At 41.5% G+C, this 16,178-nt stretch overlaps 19 non-coding genes across 19 annotated transcripts; 10 read left to right on the forward strand and 9 right to left on the reverse strand.

Annotated features, from left to right (window-relative positions):
- The first annotated feature begins 243 nt into the window (after window positions 1-243).
- Window positions 244-315, forward strand: TRNAE-CUC (transfer RNA glutamic acid (anticodon CUC)). The gene has a single exon. It is a non-coding gene; the product is annotated as a tRNA-Glu (tRNA).
- Window positions 316-1,210: 895 nt separating this feature from the next.
- Window positions 1,211-1,283, reverse strand: TRNAT-CGU (transfer RNA threonine (anticodon CGU)). Its single transcript has one exon. It is a non-coding gene; the product is annotated as a tRNA-Thr (tRNA).
- A 658-nt stretch (window positions 1,284-1,941) lies between these two features.
- Window positions 1,942-2,013, forward strand: TRNAE-CUC (transfer RNA glutamic acid (anticodon CUC)). The gene has a single exon. It is a non-coding gene; the product is annotated as a tRNA-Glu (tRNA).
- An 895-nt stretch (window positions 2,014-2,908) lies between these two features.
- Window positions 2,909-2,981, reverse strand: TRNAT-CGU (transfer RNA threonine (anticodon CGU)). The gene has a single exon. It is a non-coding gene; the product is annotated as a tRNA-Thr (tRNA).
- Window positions 2,982-3,639: 658 nt separating this feature from the next.
- TRNAE-CUC (transfer RNA glutamic acid (anticodon CUC)) lies at window positions 3,640-3,711 on the forward strand. Its single transcript has one exon. It is a non-coding gene; the product is annotated as a tRNA-Glu (tRNA).
- Window positions 3,712-4,606: 895 nt separating this feature from the next.
- TRNAT-CGU (transfer RNA threonine (anticodon CGU)) lies at window positions 4,607-4,679 on the reverse strand. The gene has a single exon. It is a non-coding gene; the product is annotated as a tRNA-Thr (tRNA).
- A 658-nt stretch (window positions 4,680-5,337) lies between these two features.
- Window positions 5,338-5,409, forward strand: TRNAE-CUC (transfer RNA glutamic acid (anticodon CUC)). Its single transcript has one exon. It is a non-coding gene; the product is annotated as a tRNA-Glu (tRNA).
- An 895-nt stretch (window positions 5,410-6,304) lies between these two features.
- TRNAT-CGU (transfer RNA threonine (anticodon CGU)) lies at window positions 6,305-6,377 on the reverse strand. Its single transcript has one exon. It is a non-coding gene; the product is annotated as a tRNA-Thr (tRNA).
- Window positions 6,378-7,035: 658 nt separating this feature from the next.
- On the forward strand, window positions 7,036-7,107 carry TRNAE-CUC (transfer RNA glutamic acid (anticodon CUC)). The gene has a single exon. It is a non-coding gene; the product is annotated as a tRNA-Glu (tRNA).
- An 894-nt stretch (window positions 7,108-8,001) lies between these two features.
- TRNAT-CGU (transfer RNA threonine (anticodon CGU)) lies at window positions 8,002-8,074 on the reverse strand. The gene has a single exon. It is a non-coding gene; the product is annotated as a tRNA-Thr (tRNA).
- A 658-nt stretch (window positions 8,075-8,732) lies between these two features.
- TRNAE-CUC (transfer RNA glutamic acid (anticodon CUC)) lies at window positions 8,733-8,804 on the forward strand. The gene has a single exon. It is a non-coding gene; the product is annotated as a tRNA-Glu (tRNA).
- Window positions 8,805-9,698: 894 nt separating this feature from the next.
- TRNAT-CGU (transfer RNA threonine (anticodon CGU)) lies at window positions 9,699-9,771 on the reverse strand. The gene has a single exon. It is a non-coding gene; the product is annotated as a tRNA-Thr (tRNA).
- Window positions 9,772-10,429: 658 nt separating this feature from the next.
- On the forward strand, window positions 10,430-10,501 carry TRNAE-CUC (transfer RNA glutamic acid (anticodon CUC)). Its single transcript has one exon. It is a non-coding gene; the product is annotated as a tRNA-Glu (tRNA).
- Window positions 10,502-11,396: 895 nt separating this feature from the next.
- Window positions 11,397-11,469, reverse strand: TRNAT-CGU (transfer RNA threonine (anticodon CGU)). The gene has a single exon. It is a non-coding gene; the product is annotated as a tRNA-Thr (tRNA).
- Window positions 11,470-12,127: 658 nt separating this feature from the next.
- Window positions 12,128-12,199, forward strand: TRNAE-CUC (transfer RNA glutamic acid (anticodon CUC)). Its single transcript has one exon. It is a non-coding gene; the product is annotated as a tRNA-Glu (tRNA).
- An 894-nt stretch (window positions 12,200-13,093) lies between these two features.
- TRNAT-CGU (transfer RNA threonine (anticodon CGU)) lies at window positions 13,094-13,166 on the reverse strand. The gene has a single exon. It is a non-coding gene; the product is annotated as a tRNA-Thr (tRNA).
- A 658-nt stretch (window positions 13,167-13,824) lies between these two features.
- TRNAE-CUC (transfer RNA glutamic acid (anticodon CUC)) lies at window positions 13,825-13,896 on the forward strand. Its single transcript has one exon. It is a non-coding gene; the product is annotated as a tRNA-Glu (tRNA).
- An 895-nt stretch (window positions 13,897-14,791) lies between these two features.
- On the reverse strand, window positions 14,792-14,864 carry TRNAT-CGU (transfer RNA threonine (anticodon CGU)). The gene has a single exon. It is a non-coding gene; the product is annotated as a tRNA-Thr (tRNA).
- Window positions 14,865-15,522: 658 nt separating this feature from the next.
- Window positions 15,523-15,594, forward strand: TRNAE-CUC (transfer RNA glutamic acid (anticodon CUC)). The gene has a single exon. It is a non-coding gene; the product is annotated as a tRNA-Glu (tRNA).
- Window positions 15,595-16,178: the final 584 nt, after the last annotated feature.

The following is a 16,178-nucleotide window of genomic DNA, read 5'->3' on the forward strand; positions in this document are numbered from 1 at the left end:
CTTTCTAATGGAAAACGTTGTAGAATTGAATGGAAAAGTTCTAAGTTGGTGACAAAATCTCTCGAGAAAAGGAGGGAACAGTGCCCCGTGTGAGGCTCAAACTCACAACCTTCAGATTACGAGACTGACGCACTACCTACTGCGCTAACGAAGCAAGTTGCACCTACAGATCTGCAGAAGTTTATTGTGCATAGCAGAAAACTTATTTTTTTCATAATGTCACTGAGACGTTAGCGCATCTTTTCCCATATGGTCTAGCGGTTAGGATTCCTGGTTCTCACCCAGGTGGCCCGGGTTCGACTCCCGGTATGGGAATGCACCTTTATCTTAGCTACTGCCACCATTCAAAGACTGATGCGTGTTTTTCAATCAAAAATGTTTCTGGTAGATTTTCACTTTGCAACAAAAATACTTAACATTGGCGATGCATTATGACTTTTGCAAAAGATTTCCTTTTGTTTCATAGCTTAAGCCTTTTTCAACTACACAGTTTTACACAAAAGTGTCAAGGGACTCAACAAGCCATGTGTCCTGTCAGTCATTAGGGCTCCCATGTTCTTTCTAATCGGAAACAGTTTAGAACTGAATTGGAAAGTTCAGAGTTAGTGACAAAATCTCTTGAGAAAAGGAGGATGGCACTTGTGAGCAAAAAACTCATGATCTTCAAATTATTCAACTGACGTGCCAAAAACCTTGACCATGTAGCGTGTTTTAGCTCTTGTAATGTTTATGTTTTGTATTCAAAGCAAAACACTCTTTTTTTTTTTTTTTTTTTTTTTACACCTGTCTTGCTGTTTACTGTACTGCTTACACCATGTGGAGAAAGACTTAGTTAGTATTCCTGGTTGACTGGTTCAATTCCTGCTATGGGAGAGACTTTTTTTTGGGACTAGTGTCCACATTCCAAAGCCGACACGTGCCTTGCAGACAGAATCAGTTTAGGTTGGAACTGCACTTTGCTGCCAAAAATGCAGACCACCAGATTTTTTGGATATTTATTTGCACAAAAGCTTATTTGATGTCATATCTCAAACCATTCATATCTCTCACTTTTAATTCCTGGGTGTTAAGGGACTCAACAAGCCTTTATCCCTGTCTGTCATTGGAGCTCCCCTTCCATCAATTGGTGATGTTTTGTTACTGAATGGAAAAGAGCTGTGACTCTCTAGCCAAGATAGTGGCAAAATCAGTTACGGAAACAAGGTACCAGTGCCCCATGTGAGAATCGAACTCACGACCTTCAGATTACGAGACTGACGCGCTACCTGCTGCGCTAACGAGGCAAGATGCATGTAATAATCTGCGGAAGTTGCTTGTGCAAAGCAGTACACCTCTTTTTTTTCATATTGTAAGTGAGCTGGCAGTACATCTTCTCCCGTATGGTCTAGCGCTTAGGATTCCTGGTTTTCACCCAGGTGGCCTGGGTTCGACTCCCGGTATGGAAACGCATCCTTTTCTACACCGTTGCCAACATTCAAAGACTGACGTGTGTTTTTAAAACAAACGTATTTCAGGTAGGATTTGTTTTTTTCAGGCAAAAATGCTGAACGCCCGCGTTTTGGCACTTCATTCTGACCCTTCACGCAAGATTCAATTTGGATTCGTAGCTCAACTCATTCTCAACCACCCCTTTTTACACCAAAGTGTCAAGAGACTCAACAACTCATGGGTCCTGTAAGTTATTTGGATTCCCATTTCCTTTCTAATGGAAAACGTTGTAGAATTGAATGGAAAAGTTCTAAGTTGGTGACAAAATCTCTCGAGAAAAGGAGGGAACAGTGCCCCGTGTGAGGCTCAAACTCACAACCTTCAGATTACGAGACTGACGCACTACCTACTGCGCTAACGAAGCAAGTTGCACCTGCAGATCTGCAGAAGTTTATTGTGCATAGCAGAAAACTTATTTTTTTCATAATGTCACTGAGACGTTAGCGCATCTTTTCCCATATGGTCTAGCGGTTAGGATTCCTGGTTCTCACCCAGGTGGCCCGGGTTCGACTCCCGGTATGGGAATGCACCTTTATCTTAGCTACTGCCACCATTCAAAGACTGATGCGTGTTTTTCAATCAAAAATGTTTCTGGTAGATTTTCACTTTGCAACAAAAATACTTAACATTGGCGATGCATTATGACTTTTGCAAAAGATTTCCTTTTGTTTCATAGCTTAAGCCTTTTTCAACTACACAGTTTTACACAAAAGTGTCAAGGGACTCAACAAGCCATGTGTCCTGTCAGTCATTAGGGCTCCCATGTTCTTTCTAATCGGAAACAGTTTAGAACTGAATTGGAAAGTTCAGAGTTAGTGACAAAATCTCTTGAGAAAAGGAGGATGGCACTTGTGAGCAAAAAACTCATGATCTTCAAATTATTCAACTGACGTGCCAAAAACCTTGACCATGTAGCGTGTTTTAGCTCTTGTAATGTTTATGTTTTGTATTCAAAGCAAAACACTCTTTTTTTTTTTTTTTTTTTTTTTACACCTGTCTTGCTGTTTACTGTACTGCTTACACCATGTGGAGAAAGACTTAGTTAGTATTCCTGGTTGACTGGTTCAATTCCTGCTATGGGAGAGACTTTTTTTTGGGACTAGTGTCCACATTCCAAAGCCGACACGTGCCTTGCAGACAGAATCAGTTTAGGTTGGAACTGCACTTTGCTGCCAAAAATGCAGACCACCAGATTTTTTGGATATTTATTTGCACAAAAGCTTATTTGATGTCATATCTCAAACCATTCATATCTCTCACTTTTAATTCCTGGGTGTTAAGGGACTCAACAAGCCTTTATCCCTGTCTGTCATTGGAGCTCCCCTTCCATCAATTGGTGATGTTTTGTTACTGAATGGAAAAGAGCTGTGACTCTCTAGCCAAGATAGTGGCAAAATCAGTTACGGAAACAAGGTACCAGTGCCCCATGTGAGAATCGAACTCACGACCTTCAGATTACGAGACTGACGCGCTACCTGCTGCGCTAACGAGGCAAGATGCATGTAATAATCTGCGGAAGTTGCTTGTGCAAAGCAGTACACCTCTTTTTTTTCATATTGTAAGTGAGCTGGCAGTACATCTTCTCCCGTATGGTCTAGCGCTTAGGATTCCTGGTTTTCACCCAGGTGGCCTGGGTTCGACTCCCGGTATGGAAACGCATCCTTTTCTACACCGTTGCCAACATTCAAAGACTGACGTGTGTTTTTAAAACAAACGTATTTCAGGTAGGATTTGTTTTTTTCAGGCAAAAATGCTGAACGCCCGCGTTTTGGCACTTCATTCTGACCCTTCACGCAAGATTCAATTTGGATTCGTAGCTCAACTCATTCTCAACCACCCCTTTTTACACCAAAGTGTCAAGAGACTCAACAACTCATGGGTCCTGTAAGTTATTTGGATTCCCATTTCCTTTCTAATGGAAAACGTTGTAGAATTGAATGGAAAAGTTCTAAGTTGGTGACAAAATCTCTCGAGAAAAGGAGGGAACAGTGCCCCGTGTGAGGCTCAAACTCACAACCTTCAGATTACGAGACTGACGCACTACCTACTGCGCTAACGAAGCAAGTTGCACCTGCAGATCTGCAGAAGTTTATTGTGCATAGCAGAAAACTTATTTTTTTCATAATGTCACTGAGACGTTAGCGCATCTTTTCCCATATGGTCTAGCGGTTAGGATTCCTGGTTCTCACCCAGGTGGCCCGGGTTCGACTCCCGGTATGGGAATGCACCTTTATCTTAGCTACTGCCACCATTCAAAGACTGATGCGTGTTTTTCAATCAAAAATGTTTCTGGTAGATTTTCACTTTGCAACAAAAATACTTAACATTGGCGATGCATTATGACTTTTGCAAAAGATTTCCTTTTGTTTCATAGCTTAAGCCTTTTTCAACTACACAGTTTTACACAAAAGTGTCAAGGGACTCAACAAGCCATGTGTCCTGTCAGTCATTAGGGCTCCCATGTTCTTTCTAATCGGAAACAGTTTAGAACTGAATTGGAAAGTTCAGAGTTAGTGACAAAATCTCTTGAGAAAAGGAGGATGGCACTTGTGAGCAAAAAACTCATGATCTTCAAATTATTCAACTGACGTGCCAAAAACCTTGACCATGTAGCGTGTTTTAGCTCTTGTAATGTTTATGTTTTGTATTCAAAGCAAAACACTCTTTTTTTTTTTTTTTTTTTTTTTACACCTGTCTTGCTGTTTACTGTACTGCTTACACCATGTGGAGAAAGACTTAGTTAGTATTCCTGGTTGACTGGTTCAATTCCTGCTATGGGAGAGACTTTTTTTTGGGACTAGTGTCCACATTCCAAAGCCGACACGTGCCTTGCAGACAGAATCAGTTTAGGTTGGAACTGCACTTTGCTGCCAAAAATGCAGACCACCAGATTTTTTGGATATTTATTTGCACAAAAGCTTATTTGATGTCATATCTCAAACCATTCATATCTCTCACTTTTAATTCCTGGGTGTTAAGGGACTCAACAAGCCTTTATCCCTGTCTGTCATTGGAGCTCCCCTTCCATCAATTGGTGATGTTTTGTTACTGAATGGAAAAGAGCTGTGACTCTCTAGCCAAGATAGTGGCAAAATCAGTTACGGAAACAAGGTACCAGTGCCCCATGTGAGAATCGAACTCACGACCTTCAGATTACGAGACTGACGCGCTACCTGCTGCGCTAACGAGGCAAGATGCATGTAATAATCTGCGGAAGTTGCTTGTGCAAAGCAGTACACCTCTTTTTTTTCATATTGTAAGTGAGCTGGCAGTACATCTTCTCCCGTATGGTCTAGCGCTTAGGATTCCTGGTTTTCACCCAGGTGGCCTGGGTTCGACTCCCGGTATGGAAACGCATCCTTTTCTACACCGTTGCCAACATTCAAAGACTGACGTGTGTTTTTAAAACAAACGTATTTCAGGTAGGATTTGTTTTTTTCAGGCAAAAATGCTGAACGCCCGCGTTTTGGCACTTCATTCTGACCCTTCACGCAAGATTCAATTTGGATTCGTAGCTCAACTCATTCTCAACCACCCCTTTTTACACCAAAGTGTCAAGAGACTCAACAACTCATGGGTCCTGTAAGTTATTTGGATTCCCATTTCCTTTCTAATGGAAAACGTTGTAGAATTGAATGGAAAAGTTCTAAGTTGGTGACAAAATCTCTCGAGAAAAGGAGGGAACAGTGCCCCGTGTGAGGCTCAAACTCACAACCTTCAGATTACGAGACTGACGCACTACCTACTGCGCTAACGAAGCAAGTTGCACCTACAGATCTGCAGAAGTTTATTGTGCATAGCAGAAAACTTATTTTTTTCATAATGTCACTGAGACGTTAGCGCATCTTTTCCCATATGGTCTAGCGGTTAGGATTCCTGGTTCTCACCCAGGTGGCCCGGGTTCGACTCCCGGTATGGGAATGCACCTTTATCTTAGCTACTGCCACCATTCAAAGACTGATGCGTGTTTTTCAATCAAAAATGTTTCTGGTAGATTTTCACTTTGCAACAAAAATACTTAACATTGGCGATGCATTATGACTTTTGCAAAAGATTTCCTTTTGTTTCATAGCTTAAGCCTTTTTCAACTACACAGTTTTACACAAAAGTGTCAAGGGACTCAACAAGCCATGTGTCCTGTCAGTCATTAGGGCTCCCATGTTCTTTCTAATCGGAAACAGTTTAGAACTGAATTGGAAAGTTCAGAGTTAGTGACAAAATCTCTTGAGAAAAGGAGGATGGCACTTGTGAGCAAAAAACTCATGATCTTCAAATTATTCAACTGACGTGCCAAAAACCTTGACCATGTAGCGTGTTTTAGCTCTTGTAATGTTTATGTTTTGTATTCAAAGCAAAACACTCTTTTTTTTTTTTTTTTTTTTTTTACACCTGTCTTGCTGTTTACTGTACTGCTTACACCATGTGGAGAAAGACTTAGTTAGTATTCCTGGTTGACTGGTTCAATTCCTGCTATGGGAGAGACTTTTTTTTGGGACTAGTGTCCACATTCCAAAGCCGACACGTGCCTTGCAGACAGAATCAGTTTAGGTTGGAACTGCACTTTGCTGCCAAAAATGCAGACCACCAGATTTTTTGGATATTTATTTGCACAAAAGCTTATTTGATGTCATATCTCAAACCATTCATATCTCTCACTTTTAATTCCTGGGTGTTAAGGGACTCAACAAGCCTTTATCCCTGTCTGTCATTGGAGCTCCCCTTCCATCAATTGGTGATGTTTTGTTACTGAATGGAAAAGAGCTGTGACTCTCTAGCCAAGATAGTGGCAAAATCAGTTACGGAAACAAGGTACCAGTGCCCCATGTGAGAATCGAACTCACGACCTTCAGATTACGAGACTGACGCGCTACCTGCTGCGCTAACGAGGCAAGATGCATGTAATAATCTGCGGAAGTTGCTTGTGCAAAGCAGTACACCTCTTTTTTTTCATATTGTAAGTGAGCTGGCAGTACATCTTCTCCCGTATGGTCTAGCGCTTAGGATTCCTGGTTTTCACCCAGGTGGCCTGGGTTCGACTCCCGGTATGGAAACGCATCCTTTTCTACACCGTTGCCAACATTCAAAGACTGACGTGTGTTTTTAAAACAAACGTATTTCAGGTAGGATTTGTTTTTTTCAGGCAAAAATGCTGAACGCCCGCGTTTTGGCACTTCATTCTGACCCTTCACGCAAGATTCAATTTGGATTCGTAGCTCAACTCATTCTCAACCACCCCTTTTTACACCAAAGTGTCAAGAGACTCAACAACTCATGGGTCCTGTAAGTTATTTGGATTCCCATTTCCTTTCTAATGGAAAACGTTGTAGAATTGAATGGAAAAGTTCTAAGTTGGTGACAAAATCTCTCGAGAAAAGGAGGGAACAGTGCCCCGTGTGAGGCTCAAACTCACAACCTTCAGATTACGAGACTGACGCACTACCTACTGCGCTAACGAAGCAAGTTGCACCTGCAGATCTGCAGAAGTTTATTGTGCATAGCAGAAAACTTATTTTTTTCATAATGTCACTGAGACGTTAGCGCATCTTTTCCCATATGGTCTAGCGGTTAGGATTCCTGGTTCTCACCCAGGTGGCCCGGGTTCGACTCCCGGTATGGGAATGCACCTTTATCTTAGCTACTGCCACCATTCAAAGACTGATGCGTGTTTTTCAATCAAAAATGTTTCTGGTAGATTTTCACTTTGCAACAAAAATACTTAACATTGGCGATGCATTATGACTTTTGCAAAAGATTTCCTTTTGTTTCATAGCTTAAGCCTTTTTCAACTACACAGTTTTACACAAAAGTGTCAAGGGACTCAACAAGCCATGTGTCCTGTCAGTCATTAGGGCTCCCATGTTCTTTCTAATCGGAAACAGTTTAGAACTGAATTGGAAAGTTCAGAGTTAGTGACAAAATCTCTTGAGAAAAGGAGGATGGCACTTGTGAGCAAAAAACTCATGATCTTCAAATTATTCAACTGACGTGCCAAAAACCTTGACCATGTAGCGTGTTTTAGCTCTTGTAATGTTTATGTTTTGTATTCAAAGCAAAACACTCTTTTTTTTTTTTTTTTTTTTTTACACCTGTCTTGCTGTTTACTGTACTGCTTACACCATGTGGAGAAAGACTTAGTTAGTATTCCTGGTTGACTGGTTCAATTCCTGCTATGGGAGAGACTTTTTTTTGGGACTAGTGTCCACATTCCAAAGCCGACACGTGCCTTGCAGACAGAATCAGTTTAGGTTGGAACTGCACTTTGCTGCCAAAAATGCAGACCACCAGATTTTTTGGATATTTATTTGCACAAAAGCTTATTTGATGTCATATCTCAAACCATTCATATCTCTCACTTTTAATTCCTGGGTGTTAAGGGACTCAACAAGCCTTTATCCCTGTCTGTCATTGGAGCTCCCCTTCCATCAATTGGTGATGTTTTGTTACTGAATGGAAAAGAGCTGTGACTCTCTAGCCAAGATAGTGGCAAAATCAGTTACGGAAACAAGGTACCAGTGCCCCATGTGAGAATCGAACTCACGACCTTCAGATTACGAGACTGACGCGCTACCTGCTGCGCTAACGAGGCAAGATGCATGTAATAATCTGCGGAAGTTGCTTGTGCAAAGCAGTACACCTCTTTTTTTTCATATTGTAAGTGAGCTGGCAGTACATCTTCTCCCGTATGGTCTAGCGCTTAGGATTCCTGGTTTTCACCCAGGTGGCCTGGGTTCGACTCCCGGTATGGAAACGCATCCTTTTCTACACCGTTGCCAACATTCAAAGACTGACGTGTGTTTTTAAAACAAACGTATTTCAGGTAGGATTTGTTTTTTTCAGGCAAAAATGCTGAACGCCCGCGTTTTGGCACTTCATTCTGACCCTTCACGCAAGATTCAATTTGGATTCGTAGCTCAACTCATTCTCAACCACCCCTTTTTACACCAAAGTGTCAAGAGACTCAACAACTCATGGGTCCTGTAAGTTATTTGGATTCCCATTTCCTTTCTAATGGAAAACGTTGTAGAATTGAATGGAAAAGTTCTAAGTTGGTGACAAAATCTCTCGAGAAAAGGAGGGAACAGTGCCCCGTGTGAGGCTCAAACTCACAACCTTCAGATTACGAGACTGACGCACTACCTACTGCGCTAACGAAGCAAGTTGCACCTACAGATCTGCAGAAGTTTATTGTGCATAGCAGAAAACTTATTTTTTTCATAATGTCACTGAGACGTTAGCGCATCTTTTCCCATATGGTCTAGCGGTTAGGATTCCTGGTTCTCACCCAGGTGGCCCGGGTTCGACTCCCGGTATGGGAATGCACCTTTATCTTAGCTACTGCCACCATTCAAAGACTGATGCGTGTTTTTCAATCAAAAATGTTTCTGGTAGATTTTCACTTTGCAACAAAAATACTTAACATTGGCGATGCATTATGACTTTTGCAAAAGATTTCCTTTTGTTTCATAGCTTAAGCCTTTTTCAACTACACAGTTTTACACAAAAGTGTCAAGGGACTCAACAAGCCATGTGTCCTGTCAGTCATTAGGGCTCCCATGTTCTTTCTAATCGGAAACAGTTTAGAACTGAATTGGAAAGTTCAGAGTTAGTGACAAAATCTCTTGAGAAAAGGAGGATGGCACTTGTGAGCAAAAAACTCATGATCTTCAAATTATTCAACTGACGTGCCAAAAACCTTGACCATGTAGCGTGTTTTAGCTCTTGTAATGTTTATGTTTTGTATTCAAAGCAAAACACTCTTTTTTTTTTTTTTTTTTTTTTACACCTGTCTTGCTGTTTACTGTACTGCTTACACCATGTGGAGAAAGACTTAGTTAGTATTCCTGGTTGACTGGTTCAATTCCTGCTATGGGAGAGACTTTTTTTTGGGACTAGTGTCCACATTCCAAAGCCGACACGTGCCTTGCAGACAGAATCAGTTTAGGTTGGAACTGCACTTTGCTGCCAAAAATGCAGACCACCAGATTTTTTGGATATTTATTTGCACAAAAGCTTATTTGATGTCATATCTCAAACCATTCATATCTCTCACTTTTAATTCCTGGGTGTTAAGGGACTCAACAAGCCTTTATCCCTGTCTGTCATTGGAGCTCCCCTTCCATCAATTGGTGATGTTTTGTTACTGAATGGAAAAGAGCTGTGACTCTCTAGCCAAGATAGTGGCAAAATCAGTTACGGAAACAAGGTACCAGTGCCCCATGTGAGAATCGAACTCACGACCTTCAGATTACGAGACTGACGCGCTACCTGCTGCGCTAACGAGGCAAGATGCATGTAATAATCTGCGGAAGTTGCTTGTGCAAAGCAGTACACCTCTTTTTTTTCATATTGTAAGTGAGCTGGCAGTACATCTTCTCCCGTATGGTCTAGCGCTTAGGATTCCTGGTTTTCACCCAGGTGGCCTGGGTTCGACTCCCGGTATGGAAACGCATCCTTTTCTACACCGTTGCCAACATTCAAAGACTGACGTGTGTTTTTAAAACAAACGTATTTCAGGTAGGATTTGTTTTTTTCAGGCAAAAATGCTGAACGCCCGCGTTTTGGCACTTCATTCTGACCCTTCACGCAAGATTCAATTTGGATTCGTAGCTCAACTCATTCTCAACCACCCCTTTTTACACCAAAGTGTCAAGAGACTCAACAACTCATGGGTCCTGTAAGTTATTTGGATTCCCATTTCCTTTCTAATGGAAAACGTTGTAGAATTGAATGGAAAAGTTCTAAGTTGGTGACAAAATCTCTCGAGAAAAGGAGGGAACAGTGCCCCGTGTGAGGCTCAAACTCACAACCTTCAGATTACGAGACTGACGCACTACCTACTGCGCTAACGAAGCAAGTTGCACCTACAGATCTGCAGAAGTTTATTGTGCATAGCAGAAAACTTATTTTTTTCATAATGTCACTGAGACGTTAGCGCATCTTTTCCCATATGGTCTAGCGGTTAGGATTCCTGGTTCTCACCCAGGTGGCCCGGGTTCGACTCCCGGTATGGGAATGCACCTTTATCTTAGCTACTGCCACCATTCAAAGACTGATGCGTGTTTTTCAATCAAAAATGTTTCTGGTAGATTTTCACTTTGCAACAAAAATACTTAACATTGGCGATGCATTATGACTTTTGCAAAAGATTTCCTTTTGTTTCATAGCTTAAGCCTTTTTCAACTACACAGTTTTACACAAAAGTGTCAAGGGACTCAACAAGCCATGTGTCCTGTCAGTCATTAGGGCTCCCATGTTCTTTCTAATCGGAAACAGTTTAGAACTGAATTGGAAAGTTCAGAGTTAGTGACAAAATCTCTTGAGAAAAGGAGGATGGCACTTGTGAGCAAAAAACTCATGATCTTCAAATTATTCAACTGACGTGCCAAAAACCTTGACCATGTAGCGTGTTTTAGCTCTTGTAATGTTTATGTTTTGTATTCAAAGCAAAACACTCTTTTTTTTTTTTTTTTTTTTTTTACACCTGTCTTGCTGTTTACTGTACTGCTTACACCATGTGGAGAAAGACTTAGTTAGTATTCCTGGTTGACTGGTTCAATTCCTGCTATGGGAGAGACTTTTTTTTGGGACTAGTGTCCACATTCCAAAGCCGACACGTGCCTTGCAGACAGAATCAGTTTAGGTTGGAACTGCACTTTGCTGCCAAAAATGCAGACCACCAGATTTTTTGGATATTTATTTGCACAAAAGCTTATTTGATGTCATATCTCAAACCATTCATATCTCTCACTTTTAATTCCTGGGTGTTAAGGGACTCAACAAGCCTTTATCCCTGTCTGTCATTGGAGCTCCCCTTCCATCAATTGGTGATGTTTTGTTACTGAATGGAAAAGAGCTGTGACTCTCTAGCCAAGATAGTGGCAAAATCAGTTACGGAAACAAGGTACCAGTGCCCCATGTGAGAATCGAACTCACGACCTTCAGATTACGAGACTGACGCGCTACCTGCTGCGCTAACGAGGCAAGATGCATGTAATAATCTGCGGAAGTTGCTTGTGCAAAGCAGTACACCTCTTTTTTTTCATATTGTAAGTGAGCTGGCAGTACATCTTCTCCCGTATGGTCTAGCGCTTAGGATTCCTGGTTTTCACCCAGGTGGCCTGGGTTCGACTCCCGGTATGGAAACGCATCCTTTTCTACACCGTTGCCAACATTCAAAGACTGACGTGTGTTTTTAAAACAAACGTATTTCAGGTAGGATTTGTTTTTTTCAGGCAAAAATGCTGAACGCCCGCGTTTTGGCACTTCATTCTGACCCTTCACGCAAGATTCAATTTGGATTCGTAGCTCAACTCATTCTCAACCACCCCTTTTTACACCAAAGTGTCAAGAGACTCAACAACTCATGGGTCCTGTAAGTTATTTGGATTCCCATTTCCTTTCTAATGGAAAACGTTGTAGAATTGAATGGAAAAGTTCTAAGTTGGTGACAAAATCTCTCGAGAAAAGGAGGGAACAGTGCCCCGTGTGAGGCTCAAACTCACAACCTTCAGATTACGAGACTGACGCACTACCTACTGCGCTAACGAAGCAAGTTGCACCTGCAGATCTGCAGAAGTTTATTGTGCATAGCAGAAAACTTATTTTTTTCATAATGTCACTGAGACGTTAGCGCATCTTTTCCCATATGGTCTAGCGGTTAGGATTCCTGGTTCTCACCCAGGTGGCCCGGGTTCGACTCCCGGTATGGGAATGCACCTTTATCTTAGCTACTGCCACCATTCAAAGACTGATGCGTGTTTTTCAATCAAAAATGTTTCTGGTAGATTTTCACTTTGCAACAAAAATACTTAACATTGGCGATGCATTATGACTTTTGCAAAAGATTTCCTTTTGTTTCATAGCTTAAGCCTTTTTCAACTACACAGTTTTACACAAAAGTGTCAAGGGACTCAACAAGCCATGTGTCCTGTCAGTCATTAGGGCTCCCATGTTCTTTCTAATCGGAAACAGTTTAGAACTGAATTGGAAAGTTCAGAGTTAGTGACAAAATCTCTTGAGAAAAGGAGGATGGCACTTGTGAGCAAAAAACTCATGATCTTCAAATTATTCAACTGACGTGCCAAAAACCTTGACCATGTAGCGTGTTTTAGCTCTTGTAATGTTTATGTTTTGTATTCAAAGCAAAACACTCTTTTTTTTTTTTTTTTTTTTTTACACCTGTCTTGCTGTTTACTGTACTGCTTACACCATGTGGAGAAAGACTTAGTTAGTATTCCTGGTTGACTGGTTCAATTCCTGCTATGGGAGAGACTTTTTTTTGGGACTAGTGTCCACATTCCAAAGCCGACACGTGCCTTGCAGACAGAATCAGTTTAGGTTGGAACTGCACTTTGCTGCCAAAAATGCAGACCACCAGATTTTTTGGATATTTATTTGCACAAAAGCTTATTTGATGTCATATCTCAAACCATTCATATCTCTCACTTTTAATTCCTGGGTGTTAAGGGACTCAACAAGCCTTTATCCCTGTCTGTCATTGGAGCTCCCCTTCCATCAATTGGTGATGTTTTGTTACTGAATGGAAAAGAGCTGTGACTCTCTAGCCAAGATAGTGGCAAAATCAGTTACGGAAACAAGGTACCAGTGCCCCATGTGAGAATCGAACTCACGACCTTCAGATTACGAGACTGACGCGCTACCTGCTGCGCTAACGAGGCAAGATGCATGTAATAATCTGCGGAAGTTGCTTGTGCAAAGCAGTACACCTCTTTTTTTTCATATTGTAAGTGAGCTGGCAGTACATCTTCTCCCGTATGGTCTAGCGCTTAGGATTCCTGGTTTTCACCCAGGTGGCCTGGGTTCGACTCCCGGTATGGAAACGCATCCTTTTCTACACCGTTGCCAACATTCAAAGACTGACGTGTGTTTTTAAAACAAACGTATTTCAGGTAGGATTTGTTTTTTTCAGGCAAAAATGCTGAACGCCCGCGTTTTGGCACTTCATTCTGACCCTTCACGCAAGATTCAATTTGGATTCGTAGCTCAACTCATTCTCAACCACCCCTTTTTACACCAAAGTGTCAAGAGACTCAACAACTCATGGGTCCTGTAAGTTATTTGGATTCCCATTTCCTTTCTAATGGAAAACGTTGTAGAATTGAATGGAAAAGTTCTAAGTTGGTGACAAAATCTCTCGAGAAAAGGAGGGAACAGTGCCCCGTGTGAGGCTCAAACTCACAACCTTCAGATTACGAGACTGACGCACTACCTACTGCGCTAACGAAGCAAGTTGCACCTGCAGATCTGCAGAAGTTTATTGTGCATAGCAGAAAACTTATTTTTTTCATAATGTCACTGAGACGTTAGCGCATCTTTTCCCATATGGTCTAGCGGTTAGGATTCCTGGTTCTCACCCAGGTGGCCCGGGTTCGACTCCCGGTATGGGAATGCACCTTTATCTTAGCTACTGCCACCATTCAAAGACTGATGCGTGTTTTTCAATCAAAAATGTTTCTGGTAGATTTTCACTTTGCAACAAAAATACTTAACATTGGCGATGCATTATGACTTTTGCAAAAGATTTCCTTTTGTTTCATAGCTTAAGCCTTTTTCAACTACACAGTTTTACACAAAAGTGTCAAGGGACTCAACAAGCCATGTGTCCTGTCAGTCATTAGGGCTCCCATGTTCTTTCTAATCGGAAACAGTTTAGAACTGAATTGGAAAGTTCAGAGTTAGTGACAAAATCTCTTGAGAAAAGGAGGATGGCACTTGTGAGCAAAAAACTCATGATCTTCAAATTATTCAACTGACGTGCCAAAAACCTTGACCATGTAGCGTGTTTTAGCTCTTGTAATGTTTATGTTTTGTATTCAAAGCAAAACACTCTTTTTTTTTTTTTTTTTTTTTTTACACCTGTCTTGCTGTTTACTGTACTGCTTACACCATGTGGAGAAAGACTTAGTTAGTATTCCTGGTTGACTGGTTCAATTCCTGCTATGGGAGAGACTTTTTTTTGGGACTAGTGTCCACATTCCAAAGCCGACACGTGCCTTGCAGACAGAATCAGTTTAGGTTGGAACTGCACTTTGCTGCCAAAAATGCAGACCACCAGATTTTTTGGATATTTATTTGCACAAAAGCTTATTTGATGTCATATCTCAAACCATTCATATCTCTCACTTTTAATTCCTGGGTGTTAAGGGACTCAACAAGCCTTTATCCCTGTCTGTCATTGGAGCTCCCCTTCCATCAATTGGTGATGTTTTGTTACTGAATGGAAAAGAGCTGTGACTCTCTAGCCAAGATAGTGGCAAAATCAGTTACGGAAACAAGGTACCAGTGCCCCATGTGAGAATCGAACTCACGACCTTCAGATTACGAGACTGACGCGCTACCTGCTGCGCTAACGAGGCAAGATGCATGTAATAATCTGCGGAAGTTGCTTGTGCAAAGCAGTACACCTCTTTTTTTTCATATTGTAAGTGAGCTGGCAGTACATCTTCTCCCGTATGGTCTAGCGCTTAGGATTCCTGGTTTTCACCCAGGTGGCCTGGGTTCGACTCCCGGTATGGAAACGCATCCTTTTCTACACCGTTGCCAACATTCAAAGACTGACGTGTGTTTTTAAAACAAACGTATTTCAGGTAGGATTTGTTTTTTTCAGGCAAAAATGCTGAACGCCCGCGTTTTGGCACTTCATTCTGACCCTTCACGCAAGATTCAATTTGGATTCGTAGCTCAACTCATTCTCAACCACCCCTTTTTACACCAAAGTGTCAAGAGACTCAACAACTCATGGGTCCTGTAAGTTATTTGGATTCCCATTTCCTTTCTAATGGAAAACGTTGTAGAATTGAATGGAAAAGTTCTAAGTTGGTGACAAAATCTCTCGAGAAAAGGAGGGAACAGTGCCCCGTGTGAGGCTCAAACTCACAACCTTCAGATTACGAGACTGACGCACTACCTACTGCGCTAACGAAGCAAGTTGCACCTGCAGATCTGCAGAAGTTTATTGTGCATAGCAGAAAACTTATTTTTTTCATAATGTCACTGAGACGTTAGCGCATCTTTTCCCATATGGTCTAGCGGTTAGGATTCCTGGTTCTCACCCAGGTGGCCCGGGTTCGACTCCCGGTATGGGAATGCACCTTTATCTTAGCTACTGCCACCATTCAAAGACTGATGCGTGTTTTTCAATCAAAAATGTTTCTGGTAGATTTTCACTTTGCAACAAAAATACTTAACATTGGCGATGCATTATGACTTTTGCAAAAGATTTCCTTTTGTTTCATAGCTTAAGCCTTTTTCAACTACACAGTTTTACACAAAAGTGTCAAGGGACTCAACAAGCCATGTGTCCTGTCAGTCATTAGGGCTCCCATGTTCTTTCTAATCGGAAACAGTTTAGAACTGAATTGGAAAGTTCAGAGTTAGTGACAAAATCTCTTGAGAAAAGGAGGATGGCACTTGTGAGCAAAAAACTCATGATCTTCAAATTATTCAACTGACGTGCCAAAAACCTTGACCATGTAGCGTGTTTTAGCTCTTGTAATGTTTATGTTTTGTATTCAAAGCAAAACACTCTTTTTTTTTTTTTTTTTTTTTTTACACCTGTCTTGCTGTTTACTGTACTGCTTACACCATGTGGAGAAAGACTTAGTTAGTATTCCTGGTTGACTGGTTCAATTCCTGCTATGGGAGAGACTTTTTTTTGGGACTAGTGTCCA

Source organism: Phyllobates terribilis, unplaced genomic scaffold (genome assembly GCF_046119375.1).
Source record: "Phyllobates terribilis strain yellow unplaced genomic scaffold, ASM4611937v1 Scaffold_2106__1_contigs__length_166561, whole genome shotgun sequence".
Taxonomy (NCBI): domain Eukaryota; kingdom Metazoa; phylum Chordata; class Amphibia; order Anura; family Dendrobatidae; genus Phyllobates; species Phyllobates terribilis.